The 13,467-nt window shown below is 48.7% G+C and overlaps 1 protein-coding gene across 3 annotated transcripts in view; it reads left to right on the plus strand.

The window, feature by feature from the left end:
* LOC103214812 (uncharacterized) overlaps positions 1–13,467 on the plus strand; it is a 682,137-nt gene that overhangs the window by 141,955 nt on the left and 526,715 nt on the right. The window lies entirely within an intron of this gene.

Raw genomic sequence — 13,467 nt, forward strand, 5'->3', positions numbered from 1 at the left:
TGCTGGGATTACAGGCGTGAGCCACCGCACCCAGCCAGAAGTGAGGTTTAAATTGGTACTCAGCACACACATGCACACCTGCACACACACAATCACAGTTTTACAACACTTTGTGGATGTTGGCAAATGATCATAGGGTCATCCTGGAGCAGCCCAGGTCCTCGTCCCCTCTGCCCACGGTCCTCAAGAAGAAGAGGGAAGTTCAGAGGCAGACACACAAGGAAACAGCTAAGTGACAGCAGAAGCAGCGATTGCAGCGAAGTGTCTACAAGCCAAGGGCAACCAAAGATTGTGGGGGACACCAGAATCTGCAAGAGGCAGGAAGGACCCTCCCTAGAGTCTTCAGAAGGAGAGTGGCTCTGCCGAGTCCTTGACTTTGAACTTTGGACCTCCAGAACTGCGAACGAGTAGGCCCCTGTTGTTTTAAGCCAGGCAGTATATGGCATTTTTTTTTTTTTTTAACAATAGCAAATATATAATTGTGAAGTTTTATATAGGAGGACACAGACCATCCCATCTGCTGTTTGGAAAGATCCCCAGTTGCTGTGGAGAAGTTAGGAGAAGGGGGCGAGAGCAGCTGCAGGGACCGTGGCCGCAGCCCTGCGGTAGGAGGATGCAGGCACGAGTCTTCACTCAGGCTCCAGCAGCCTGGCTGTCTCGTACTGTTCACATGCTGGTGGATGGATAAGCTTGCAGACCATTCCATCACATTCCTTTCTTTCTGGGAACCTCTCTAGAGGTTCTCCGTTGACCCCAGAAAAAGCTAGAGGTGGCTCAATGCTTGCATGTCTCTGTGTGATCTGATCTTGTGCATTCTCTCCTTTTCCCCTCCCTCCTCTCACCTCCTCTCTCCCTCCCTCCTCTCACCTCCTGTTTCCTCCCTCCTCTCACCTCCTCTTCCCTCCCTCCTCTCACCTCCTCTTCCCTCCCTCCTCTCACCTCCTCTTCCCTCCCTCCTCTCACCTCCTCTTCCCTCCCTCCTCTCACCTCCTCTTTCCCTCCCTCCTCTCACCTCCTCTTTCCCTCCCTCCTCTCACCTCCTCTTTCCCTCCCTCCTCTCACCTCCTCTTCCCTCACTCCTCTCACCTCCTCTTCCCTCCCTCCTCTCACCTCCTCCTCCCTCCCTCCTCTCACCTCCTCTTTCCCTCCCTCCTCTCACCTCCTCTTCCCTCCCTCCTCTCACCTCCTCTTCCCTCCCTCCTCTCACCTCCTCTTCCCTCCCTCCTCTCACCTCCTCTTTCCCTCCCTCCTCTCACCTCCTCTTCCCTCCCTCCTCTCACCTCCTCTTCCCTCCCTCCTCTCACCTCCTCTTCCCTCCCTCCTCTCACCTCCTCTTTCCCTCCCTCCTCTCACCTCCTCTTTCCCTCCCTCCTCTCACCTCCTCTTTCCCTCCCTCCTCTCACCTCCTCTTCCCTCCCTCCTCTCACCTCCTCTTTCCCTCCCTCCTCTCACCTCCTCTTTCCCTCCCTCCCATCTTCCCTCCCTTATTTCACTAACTTCGAATTTCTTTAGCACTTAATAGATGTGGTTAAGAAAATGGGCCCTGGGACAGACTGCCTGTGTTGAATCTGGCTCTACCAATTACTCAGTCTAGTGGATCTCACTCGGGGTGCGATGTTTGACCCTCAAGAAAGATTTGCAATACCAGGAGACGTTGTTGTCAGGCTTGCAGGTGCTAGTGGCATCTGGCTGGTGGAGTCCAGGGATGCCACGGAGCACCCTGAAGTGCACCCACAGCCCCCAACAATACAGAACTATCTGATTGTAAATGACAATAGTGCTGGGATTGAGAAACCCTGACTTCACCTGTGGTCAGGGTTACCGGGGTCAGGCTTCTGGAATTGGGGATCACAGTGAGAAAGGGATGGATAGGTGAGCTGGGTGGGAGGTGGAGCTGCAGACACGATGGTGCCTGTCAGGGAGGTATCCACAGTGAAGCTCAGGCTGGCACCCAGGACTGTGCCAGCGGATGCCGGTGAATTCCCACGTTCCCTCAACTAAGTTCTAGCCTCACTTTGCAATACATGAAAACACAGAGGGATTCTCTTCTACAATTTCGCCTTAAAGTTTTGGTTGCCTTTTGGGGTCTGAAGTGTTCTCCCATGAGTTGGGGTGTTGAAAGAGATCCACTGTCCCCCTGAGTCTTCGCAGCGAGTTTCAGACGTGGCATCTACCTTGCTTTGAAGACGTGCACCCTCCATAAATAGCAAATTTGGCAGAAAGTTGGGCGAGGTCCCATGATTATATAAAAACTAGTGTTCATTTTACCTAAAATGTCAAGTTCGTCTTTAAATAGCAGTCTCAGAAGCACAAGCCATTTTATTATCCATTAAGTCATTTAGCATCCACTATACAATTTTTCAAAGTTACTTTCCCTGGAGGGTTGCTGATATACAGTATTCTTGCAGAAAGGGTGGCAGGAGGAGAGGGGAAACGTTGTTGGAAAGAGAGGATCCTACAAGCAGTCTCTCATTGTATTTGCTTTATCATTTAGGGCAATGCAGACATCAAATCTGAGACAAGAAGTCAAAAAGGAAGTCTTTAGAAGCATTGTCAGCTTGGAGCTGTGTTTGGTGCCGCTCAGTGAGAACACTTCGCTTTGCTGCCATAGTTGTTTCTATCTATGGCAAATGCAGTCACAGATTACAAGGATGTCCCATTCTGAACAGGGCAGAGTCATACTGTATTAGGCACAAATGCAGGTCAGAAAGAAGAGGCAGCCTCTTCCCTGGTGGGAGCACCTGTCTGGCCGAGTACACGATGAGCACAGGGAAAGTGGCTCAGAGCCCCCAACAGCAGGGAGGCCCCTTGCCACTGGGGCCTGGAGACCTTGTCACCAGTCATGTCAAATGCTCCAATAGCAGAGGCTCTTGGGAAGCATCATTTCCAGAAACTCTCCAAACAGCCTAAAAGCTACATGCAAAATAGTCATGTCCTTATAGACTTTTTATTTTGGTGGGGCAAGGATCTAATGTTTATAAGATTCTCAAGAAGGTTAATGGCCACCATAAATGGGGGTGGTATGGCCCCAGAGCATTCAAAGTCCCCCAACAGCATATGGTAAAGTTTACAGGAAAAGCTGTGAGTCATCCCAACTTTTTTTTTTTTTTTTTTTTTTTTTTTTTGAGATGGAGTCTTACTCTGTTACCCAGTCTGGAGTGCAGTGGTGCGACCTCAGCTCACTGCAACCTCCACCTCCTGGATTCAAGCGATTCTCATGCTTCAGCCTACCAAGTCACTCAGATTACAGGTGTGGACCACCACACCCACCTAATTTTTGTAATTTTTGGTAGAGATGAGGTTTCACCATGATGGCCAGGCTGGTCTCAAACTCCTGGCCTCAAGTAATCCACCCACCTCAGCCTCCCACAGTGCTGGGATTACAGGTGTGAGCCACCATGCCTGGCCCCAACAGACCTTTAATCAAGCAACTGGCCCACCAGGCTGGGCAGAGGGAAACACGGCTGATGGGGGCAGATGCTGGGCAGCACTTGGCTCATTGCCAGCAGAGAAGACCCCAACAGCAAACTCCCTCCCAGCCCAAGCTTGAAACTGAGTCTCAGAAGCATTCAGAATGTTCACCTGTCACCTGTTGTCGACGTATCTGTCAGTGGTCTGCCCTGGAAGGCCAAGAGTCCCACGTGGAAGAGAAGAGGCTGGTGTGTCCTACGACGCCCTGGTCAGGGTTGAATGGGGTCCTAGGACAGGGAAGGCTCCTGCCACCTGCACGTGTGCCTCTGCGGTCCCCTTACTCTACTGTGGATCATGGGGGATGTGTGTGGTTTGGAGGAGGCCTTGTAATGAGGTAGAAAGAATGCTTTGGGCCAGGCATGGTGGCTCATGCCTGTAATCCCAGCACTTTGGGAGGCCGAGGCGGGCAGATCACAAGGTCAGGAGATCAAGACCATCCTGGCTAACACGGTGAAACCCCGTTTCTACTAAAAATACAAAAAATTAGCCGGGCGTGATGGCGGCGCCTGTGGTCCCAGCTACTCGGGAGGCTGAGGCAGGAGAATGACGTGAACCCGGGAGGCGGAGCTTGCAGGGAGCCGAGATCGCGCCACTGCACTCCAGCCTGGGCGACAGAGTGAGACTCCATCTCAAAAAAAAAAAAAAAAAAAAAAAAAGAATGCTCTGAATTCCTTTCCGTGAGGATCAAACACCAAGGTGGTTTCTCAAAGTCAATTAGAATTGTTTGTCGTTTGCTTCTTCCTCCAGCTCCATGCCTGCCAATACACCCACCAGCAGAGTCCAGGGTACCTCCTTACAGCCAGGCCAGGAAAATTCCCTGGATGCTGATCATCGCAGACTCCACAGTGGATCTCTACAAGTTTAAGTGTTTTGTAGGCTGCTTCCTTGGACCCCTTGAACATAGGGCTGTGTTCAGGGGTGACATTCAAAATATTTAATAGCTGGTACAACACAAACACCAACCAGGCCACATAAACGGCAGCCATTACACAGGGCACATCCACGAGGCCTCCTGCCGGCCTGTGCTCAACTTCCCTGTAGGGCTTGTTGGAATGGGGGGTGCCCAGGGATCAAGCTATAGCTATTGACCAAAGCACAGGGGAGTATTTCAGTATTTCAGCGGCTGTACCCACGGCTTACTAACGTCAGCTCACATTGCTGGTTGTTCACGGGCCCCCCACTCTGACATTGTAGAATTCCATGACCACCTCTTTTCTGATCTGGGCCTAGAGAGCAGACAGGGCCTGGGACCCTCCTGCAACAGGCTCCAGGAAGATTGTGGCTGAAGGGTCGTCTGCCTCTGTTCAACTTCCTTTTCTCCACACACTTCCCAACTTCATATCACTTCACTTTCTGATAAATATCACACTTATTACTCAAAATTCTGAATCTGACAAGCCTCCCCACGGGTTCACAGAGACGGAGCCACTGGGTTGCCATGCAAGCCCCAGACACAGGGCCTGCAAAGTCATGGGGCCCTGGGCCCTCAGGAGTGGACATTCCCCTTGGAACCCCAAAGGCTGTCTTTGCAGGGGGAGATACCTCTGAGAACCGGCTGGCTGCTCAGCAGATGTGGTCGCCAGTCTGTGTCCGGAGCACACCGGTGTTCCCTCCACATAGAATGCTGTTCCACCATCTCCCCGTGTTCTGGTGTTACTGCTGCTTTCAGGCCGGTTTAAATGGCTCCTTTCTCACCTCTGCCCGCTTCACCTCTCATCTTCATTGAGTTCTCTCCCATGGGCTGGCCACCTCCCCACCATGGGTGGCAGCTGCGTCTCTGCACATCCTATCCCCTATGACTGTACTCTGAGCTAAACACCTTTGCACAGATCACAGTATTCTCGAGCGCCTCTGATAATGGAAAGATGTCTCATACCGTCATCAACCAGGGGCAGGGCCAGCCGGCAATCACTCCTCCATTTGTAGGTGGTGGAGGATTTCCCCACATTTGGAAAATCATTCTCTTGATCCTTATGACCATCTTGGGAGCCAAGTACAGCAGCTGATTCCCGGGTTTATATCTTGGTTAAATTGTATAAGCTGTGTAGCTTGTAGGCAGACGTCACAGCCTTGGACGGAGGGAGTGGTTGTCGATGGCTCACTGGATCCCTGATGAGTCTGAAGACTCATGTCGGCTCTGGCCTTGGCTTTACTTAGATAAATTGTGAGATGAACTCATACTTCAGCATGGTCCTAGGTAAATAGCTCCACATGGGCTGAGCTCGGTTTGTGTCTGTGTCTCTCCACAAGGAGCTCTGGTGTCCCCACAGCTGTGCCGTAGAATGGTCATCTGCTTTGATCAAATTTGGGCTCAGCTCTATTCGTATTCAACTTTTCTGGGCCCATTCCCTCAGTCTTGGTGAGAGAAAGGAACAAAATGGTGAAGAAAAGACTGAGAGAGAAAGGAGGAGAGAGAGGAAGTTAGTGGAGGAGGAGGGCAGAAAGCGGATCCCACACACTGCTCCTCCCCTCCCCGCCTCGCACAAGGCTCACCATACCTCCTGGGTCCCCACTGGATGTGTGAGTCGCACCCGCCCCTGCTCTCCCGTTCAGCTACTCTGGCTTGGGTCTTCCCTGGCTTTGCTTGAATCATTGTCACAACCAGACTCGCTTCGGCCTACCTCCAAGAACCTCGGTCACCCCCCACGGTGTCCTCGGAATATCTTTTAATGCATTGGACCTTGTCACCCCCCACGCTGCCCTCAGTATCTTTTGATTCATTGGAACTTGTCGCCAGCTTGTTTCAACTTCTCCCCTGGCTCCCAGAGGCACGTGTGAAAAATGACGCTTGCAGGTTGGCAAAAGGCCCTTTAATATCTAACCACGGTCAGCGTTTCTGGGCCCTTTCTCCACAGGGGGGTGCTTTTCAACCCTGTGGATAAATTAGAATTATCCAGGAGTCTTTTCAGCCACCACAGCCTCCTGGCCCTGGCCCCTGCCCCACCCCGACCCAGAACCACACCCCTTCTGAGACAGAGCCTGCCTGTTCCTCCTGGCACAGGTGCAGGGACAGTCTCTGAGGCTGTCCTCTCCTGTCCACCTTGAAAGTTCCAGTCCTAATGTCAGCTCCTCCAGGGTCCTCCCTAACTCTTAAAGGAGAGTTAACCCCCACCCGTGTTTTTGGAGCCCCTTCTAGCACATCTCCGTCTCAGCTGTGTCATCAGTTGCCCTCAGATGTGTTCTACATACACCCGTGAGTTGCAGGCGGGCCCAGGTTCTGCCACCTTCTCTGTCACGTGACAGGCAGATAGCACAGTGTCTGCTGTGGGGTTGGCACTCTCACGATTTCCTGCAAAACCTCCTTGGTCAGCACATTGCCTGTGCTAGTCCCACACAAAGCTGGCTCAGGTCCCCATCGACTTTTCAGCTTACTCGAGGGGACAGAGGAATGAATCTACAAATTACAAAGGATTTTGGTTATCTCTTGCTGTGTGGTGAACCTCTCAGGGTTCTGCCGGTAGACTGGGCTCAGTGGGCGGTTCTTCTACAGGTCTTGCTCAGAGAAACTCATGTGGCTGCAATCATAAGGTGCCTGGTGCTGGACTCATCTGCAGGCTGGACTTGGATGCTGGCATGAGGAGCCTCGGTGGTCGTTCTATGTGGTCCTTCCAGGAGAAGATCTGACTGTGTATGTGGTGGCTCAGAACTTCCGAAAGTAGCATCTTAAGGTGGCAGAAGGCACAGGACCTCTCAGTGGCGAGGCCTGAACTTGGCTCCGTGTCATTTTGCCAGGTTCCCCTGGTTCCCAGGACTCACGGGTCCAGCCCAGATTCAATGTGGGAGGGGTCACAGCAGAAGGCACCTTGGGGCCCTCTTTGGAAACAAGCTGCTGCCCAGTGTGATGAGCAGAATCTTTGGAGGGCACACAGGCTGTGCTGGGAAAACAGAGAGGCCCAGGCTTGGGACAGGGAAGGTTTCTGGAAGATCTTGAAACTAGAGCAGGTTTTTTAAATGTAGGCAAGTAAAGAAAATGGAATGTTTGATGAGGCAAGACGAACACCTATTACACTTGGAATAGAAGATCCATCGACATGAAAAATTATGTCATTTTTAAAGCCCAGCCAGCAACACTTTATTGTTGAAACCCTAGAAATGCCCCCTTTCTGTGGGTAACGTGTCTGGATGCCTGTTACACCACGATCCTGGGGCTTTTGTCCTGGAGGTTCGAGCTGAGGAAACAGGACAGAAAAAGGAAAGTAGCAAAACATTTGAGAAGAGAGAAGGAAACATCGTTATTTTCAGATTGAGATTGCCTACCTAGAAAACCCAAGAGAGTCAACTGAAAATCTGTTGGAATAATCACAGAGTAGAGGTGGCTAGTCACAAAATGAATGTTCCAAGATGGATCGCTTTCTTATACAGCAATGATAGTTAGAAATCATAATCAGAAAAGTCTTCCACTGAGAGCTATAGCTGCAAACGTTTACCTATGAATTAATGTGACAAGAGCTGCATAGGATCCAACTAAAGAAAAGAATGAAACTCTACTGTAAGGAGAAAGAAAAAGATGTGAATGGTTGGAGGGACGTGCCCTACCTCTGTGGGAAAAGTTCGGTACTGTAAAGATCCCGCCTCTCTCAAGTAATTTATAGGAGGTGTGAGCCAATTCCTATCAAAACTGCAATGGGGCTTTTCTTGGAACATGATAAAATTATGCTAAATTTTATATGTAATACATTGGTAATAAAAAAGAAACATATAAAAACCCATTAAATATTTACAACAGCAGATATGCAAACATATTATAAAGCTATAATAACTAAGACAGCAGACAGACATAGCAACAGGCCAAAAAAGAAAATCCCCAAGTGGACCCAAATGTATATAGTTACCATAACAAATGCTATATTTCAATCATTGAGGAAGAGAATTATTCAATATAGAACGCAGGTATAATTGGTTAAGTATAAGGTAAATGAAAGTTAATTACCTAACTCCATATATATATATGTATACACACACACACACACACACTATGATAGACTGAAAGAACAAATGTTAAAAAATTAAATCATACAGTGAGAAAAAGAAAATGCAGATGGCTATTTACATAATATTGGGGTGTGGAGGCTTTTATAAATAAAAAAGGAGTCAACATAAAGCAGGTTTGGCAGATTTGACAACAACAAAAATATTTCTGTGTCTTCTCAAGGTAGATACAAATTAACCTAAAATGACAAACTAGGTGAAAACATTTGCAACAGAGATGTCAGCTATGGCATGTATGACCCAATACACAATGCAGAAAAGCAGAAATAGAGATTGCTAGTAAATCCAGGACACTCAATCTCTCTAGTAGTTAATCACCGACTAAAATGAGATGCCATTTCTTATCCACTAAATTGTCAAAGAAAAGAACCTGATCATTGCCCGTGCTGGGGAGGCAGAGGAAATGGCTGCAATACCTCATTAGCGACAGGAGTCATGGCTGGTTTGAATATTTTGGAGCGAAATTTGGCTTTAAGTGTCTTACAAAATGTAAATATTTGTTCCCTTGGGATGTAGCAATTTCTGGTCTTATATCGTAAGAAGAAAATACATTGTAAAAAGAGAAGAATATGCACAAATTTATAAAGTGATACAGTGTTATTTACAGTGGTTAAAAAATTAAAAACAGCTGGTGGTAGGTGTGCAGTGGCTCACACCTGTAATCCCAGCACTTTGGGAGGCTGAGGCGGGTGGATCACGAGGTCAGGAGATCGAGATTGCACCACTGCACTCCAGCCTGGGCGACAGAGGGAGGCTCCATCTCAGAAAATAAATAAATAAATAAATAAATCAAATAAAAACAGCCTAACTGTTCACTTTAAAACATGTAAATTAGAACAAATCCATAAAGTACCATATATTGTTTAGCCATTAAAAATTATTGCTTAGACTATAACAAGGCATGAAAAGATGTGTACAGCAAACCGTCAAGCAAAACAAAAACAACAACTGCGAAACTGGCAGTGACTAAATGAGTCACGCTACGTTCCAAATGAACATCCACCCCAACCCTCCAATGATCTACCTGCCCAGAGGAGGAGCAGAAGGAAGGCACGGTAAAGCCTACCCAGATGATGGGATTCTCAGTACGTGTATTTTCTTCTTTGTACTTTTCGAAATATTTCAAGTTTTCCTGAGTAAAACACGCGCCACCTAAAAACATCTAAGCTGAAAAGTACTGCTTGAAAAACTAGACAATTGTAGTTATGCATTGCTGAATGCCCTGTGTGGCTTAGCCCTGGTTTTCAAACTGTCTCAGAGACTCCTGGCCTTTGCCTTCTGCCACATTCCTTCCCGAGGCCTCAAGGGGTAGAACAAACGTATTAGGGGCCAAACTAGATCTCCCCGACTTCAACCTGTGGCATATGTCAGGAAGAAGCCGGAGGGGGCTGGACACTCAAGTTGGCCTGGCAGCCACAAGTCCCCGTGTAGATGTATCCCCTGGCATTCCCGCCATTCCAAGGCAGCCCACAGCTCTGCCACTTTTGCTGCCCATCAGAATCACTGGTATGTTCTGGAAGCTCTGCCGGCAAAGCTCACAAGGGCTCAGGTGCTCTTTTCTGGGGCCCCTTTTTATCTAGAAAGCGGCTTCTCTTCAAGGCTAGTTATCAAGTTGCTTTCATTGTTGGCACAAAAGAATTACAGTGAGGAACCTCAAGCCCTTGATCTAAATGACAATTTCTTCTCTATTTAAAATGTGTGCGGTTGATATTAACTGATACCAACCCACCGTCTCTTTCTCTCTGGGTTCACCTCATGCTGTTCGTAGGGGTGATTTCTAACCCCACACCCCGCACAGAAGGTGCAGAGCCTCACATCTGCTTTGAACACTATGGACCCGGTGGCAGCTGATTCTGTCTTACCAGCCCACTGAACACAAAGGAGGAGGGTTGCAGCCCTCCATAGGTTAATTTGGAATCCTTTTTTGTTAACAACAAATCTTTTAAAAGTACAAAGAAAGAAAAAAAAAAAAAAGGAAGAAATCTTCAAGTTAAGTTGTGGCTGCAGTGGCTTCGCAGTGAAGTCACCTGACTCCTTCTCAAGAATTCAAATGAATTGAGAATCCCCTTAGAAGTGACAGCCCAAAGTGTAAGAATGATAAACGGCTTTGGCCTTGATAATTTTTATTAAGCACTAAATGTCACATTTAACCTGCATTACTGAAAGCAATTACCCGTGTATCAACAGTCAAGCGGCTCGGCGCGCAGTGCCGGCAGAAGCGCGTTTGGCTCCATCTGGGAATAAGGATTTTCAATTAGGAGGCAAATGGCTGCAGAGGGGCTCAGGTCCTCCCCAGCTCCCAGAGGAGGCCTGCGGAGTGAAGTCTTCATACACAAGTAATCGCAGCCGTGTCAACAGACTGTCCCCAGCCATCTGCTGCCAGAGCAGCCGTACTTTATCAAATCTCAATATTTACAGACGCTGATCAGCTCGTGGGGCCAGGATGGCTCCCTGCCAGGGAGTTCTGGGAAATTCATTTTAAGGTGTGTTTCAGTAGGCTAATTAATTTACAAGCACCTGTTTCATTGCTGCGAGCTGTTAGTGCCGCAGATGAGCCCCAGCCAGGGAGGGAGACTGTATCCCGGCTAAATTGATTTCAATTGATTTTAATTTGCTGATGGCACAGTTGTAGGTTTAATGTGAACATAGCCTGAAGCCCCCAATTTTTTTTCCCCTTTTGAAGTAAGCCTTGTGGGTGGCTTATTTCTTGGCCCTGTCATTGCTGGGGAAAGTGGCCTCAGCAGGAGGCTCATGTGACAGACACAGGCAGCAACCGGGTTCTGAAAAGCGGTGCTTGTGGTGTAGTCAGACATTAGCTGTGGGGCTGCCAGCAAACATACAGGAAATATAAACTGGAGCAAAAGACATTTTAGCAGTTGTGTCCCCATAGGACGTACTTAACTCTGACATTCACACAGAACTAGGCATCCCGAAAATGATCTGTCGAATCTGGCAGCCCTCCTAGGTGCTTGGAGTTGTAAAGGAGCAAACTGCCCTGATTCTGGGTGGTCTCCTGGGTTGGGTGGCCTCCTTCTGCCCTGCATGCTGGGAAGAAACTCTTGTTAAGGAAGTGTTATGGGAACACCAGGGGTTCGGTCTAGGCCCTGCTGCTCCCTGCACAGAAAGCCGATGACTGAGACGATGAAGCCTGCCAGGGAAGAAGGCTTTAATCGGGTGCCACAGCTGAGGAAATGGGAGCTCAGTCTCAAATCCATCTCCCTGACTGACTAAAATTAGATGTTTATATAGCAGGAAAGAAATGTAACCAGAGAGGAATTAGGGAGGGGTAAGGAAGAGGAGCTGGTTGACAGGAAGCAGGTGGTTCATTAGGTGATCATGATGGTGAGGGGTCTGGCATCTCATTGTCCAGATGAGATGGTCTGGTGAGTTTCAGCTCCTTGGTACTACCTGGGAGGTCTGATGGTTGGCTGCCTAAGAAAGGAACTCAGATAAGACAAATGTAACTTCCTCAGGTTTTAAGACTTGCTCTCCCCTCATAGCAACCTGAAGTTGCTTCCTTGCAGGCTCTGTTCAGGCAGTGGGAACTCTCAACCCACTGCCTGAAAATGCTGCTGCCTGACACCTACCAACACGTTGCCAAAACAAATCGCAAAGCTTGTTAAAGGATGTGTATATCCAGCCCTCAGCCCAACCAGAAATGTGGAAAATGATTTTGGAAACCCTTTTGTGTAGCTTCATTGCAGTGTTGTAAGTTTAGCAGTGCCCCCATGTTAAAAGGCACCATGAGGAACAGCTCTTGAAAGCTGTCCTCATCACCACTGTGAGGATGCCTCCTGGCACCCCAGCCACCCTCTTTTTATGAGGACCCACAGGAGAATTTTCTCTTAAGTCTTCATACCAGGAACAAGTTGAACTTCCGGTCTGCTCTTACTTTTGGATGGTGGGATTTGACTGCATGTGACAGTGAGTGCCTGTTTGTTGACCCATTTCTCTGTGATGTGCATCCCACTCCATGTCTGGGTCTTCCTTCAGTCCCCCTTAGTGTAACACAGCATTTCCTACACGTAGGGACTCAATAACTGCTTCTCCAAGAAATAATAAAAGTGTCTTTAGAAGTAAAGTAAGGAGATAACTGGTGATGAATTGGATTATATCAATATAGAATGTCACAACTAGACATGGTTTACAATCATCCTTGGGATGTGATGAAGATCTGGAATAGGTGAGTTGAGCCTGGCTCCACAGCCCGGTACACTGATAAGTTATCTGCATGTGCTCGTAGACATACACGCATCTTTATACACACACATGCATAGGCGTGATATGAGCATCGGTGTGTGATAAATACATAAATATAAATACAAACCCACTGTGCACTAGCAAAGATGCTATCTGAGATGGTGTTACCTAAACATGCACAGCAGATGGTGGGTGAGATAGAAGAATCATCTGTAAGGAAGGAGCCCAGAATATAGAGATGTGTGCAGGTCAGTCCCTGTGGACCAGAAGGACAGGACCCCCACCATAGGCAGAGTCCAAGGTCTGGGGTCTGGGGTCTGAGTTTCTAGCCATTGTGGTCCCTCATCATGACCACAGAGGCTGAAGTCGAGAAGTGCTTCAAGCAAGACCCCCAAGAAGGGGTGGAACAGGCTCCCACCCCAGGCTCAGTGCTGGCTACTGCATGGACTACTCGGCGAAAGAACCCAGAGCTGCTGGGAAGCTCTGCCAACCGTGAGAGCCCGTTCCTCAGCAACACCATGCAGTTGGTACCCTGTTACTGCTGCAATACCTCTTCTCCCCCTGTTCCCATCTTCTCTCTGGTCCCCGGATCAAAACAGGGACCTGGGATTGTGGGGCGGAGGGAGCCACCTGTAAACGTGGCCTTGGCTTGAGCTGCCTTTGAAGAACACTGGAGATGGGGCTTGAATACCAGAAACTCACTTCGCACCATTCTGGAAGCCTGAGTCCCAGCACGCCAGGTTCTGGTGACGACCCTGCTTCAGGACTGCAGATGGCCACCTTCTCACTGTGTCTTCGTACAGGGAC

This window comes from Chlorocebus sabaeus, chromosome 3 (genome assembly GCF_047675955.1).
Source record: "Chlorocebus sabaeus isolate Y175 chromosome 3, mChlSab1.0.hap1, whole genome shotgun sequence".
NCBI classification, from domain to species: Eukaryota; Metazoa; Chordata; class Mammalia; order Primates; family Cercopithecidae; genus Chlorocebus; species Chlorocebus sabaeus.